This window comes from Amblyraja radiata, unplaced genomic scaffold, assembly GCF_010909765.2.
Source record: "Amblyraja radiata isolate CabotCenter1 unplaced genomic scaffold, sAmbRad1.1.pri S74, whole genome shotgun sequence".
Lineage (NCBI taxonomy): Eukaryota > Metazoa > Chordata > Chondrichthyes > Rajiformes > Rajidae > Amblyraja > Amblyraja radiata.
In genome coordinates, this window is record NW_022630168.1 from 128,173 (window position 1) to 129,734 (window position 1,562).

Here is a 1,562-nt window from a genome sequence, read left to right on the forward strand (position 1 = left end):
CAATACAATACAATGTACCGTGGTTCTCCGCTCCGACTGATTAATGTGTATGCCTCACCCGTGCAGAGCGAGCGGCTGGGGAACATTTTCGTGGAATGTAAAAGACGTATAAGCTATTGAACAATTTGTATAGATTACGAAAATGTCGGATGGAATTTTCGCACTGTGCACACATTGAATATATATTTATTACTTGGACAGGGGCCACAGAGTGGCACGGGTGGGGGACAGTTTGGTGGAATTTGACAAATGTAAATAAAATTTTAAAAAGATGATTTTTGTACTGAACAATTTGTAGTCTCCGAAAAATGTCGCATGAATTTTTTGTTCACATGGTTCATGAATTGTATATATTTATCAATTGAATAAAGTCTATTTTGAAATTAAACAGTTTAATATCTGATACGTCCCTTATCTAGGGACCATATATTAAATTGATTTTTGGAACAGGGGGATGAAATAGGGGCTTGCCCCGTCCACTCCACGCATCAACCCAGTATTACAGCCTCTGGGAACGGTGCACTTCCCTTTTGGGAGATTTTCAAAGTTCAAAAGAAAAGACAAAACTTCCTCTTCACCTTTGCATAAAAGCTGCATAAGAGCTGCCCTCTCTCACTCTGCGTGTGTGTGTGTTGACGGGACCAGTCAAGTAAAATGCCTTCCTTTATTTCAAGGGAAAAGAGGAGGACGCTGCTCCCATTTCAGCCCAAATGCAACTGAAACTTCCAGGAAGTTGAAAAAAATCTTCAACAAAATGTTCAAAGTCACAATTGCCGGCTCTGCCAATCAAGTCGTCACAGCGAGCACCGCTACTGTAAGACTCACTGACTCTGTGAAGGGGCAGAGGTGAATTTAGCGCCTTCACACCAGTGAGCGGCTGCAGGGCGAGCCATGGCTTGGTCAATGTGGCGGACCCGTCCCCCCGACAGAAGCCCTGGCCGTACGTTCTGGGAGTGGGGACGGGAGGGCAGCCGGCATACTGCGCACGGCTGTGTATTGGCAAGATGTCTTTCTGCAGTCCCTTCTAAAACACTTTGTCTACTCCACTGCGAAATCTCAAGGCATGCCTACTTTGAAGAAGTTCCATAGATGCTGTTGCACCCCACCCGCTGAGTTTCTCCAGCATTTTTGTGTACCGTTGATTTTCCAGCATCTGCAGTTCCTTCTAAAACACTTTGTCTGTCTGTGGCGGTGGGATGACTGGCTCTGGAGGGTGGGCGGGCTTGCATTGTCGCCAGTGTGCCTGGGTGGGCGGCGCCAGAGGTCATGACAAGGCCGGCCACCTTTGTGGATTTGTCACGAGCCAGGCTTACGGCTGAGGAGGAGAGGCAGCAAGCTGCTGGCTGGCTGGTGGAGGGGAAAGGCAAGGCCAGGTGAGCATAAGCAGAGTTTTGTGCTGGAGGTGACTTTTGCAAGAGGCTCTGAGAAGCCTCTCACGAGACTGTATGAAGTCTTCAGGAATTAATTGGAAAGCTAAAGAAAGGAGAGGGGAAGAAAGCAATCCACGATTGGGCTACGAAACCCGTGTTCTTGTGCCCACTGGAGATGTGGTTCTGTTGCAA

The 1,562-nt window shown here is 47.6% G+C and overlaps 1 pseudogene; it reads left to right on the forward strand.

Moving 5' to 3' along the window:
* Positions 1-348: 348 nt before the first annotated feature.
* Positions 349-528, forward strand: LOC116969556 (annotated as a pseudogene).
* Positions 529-1,562: the final 1,034 nt, after the last annotated feature.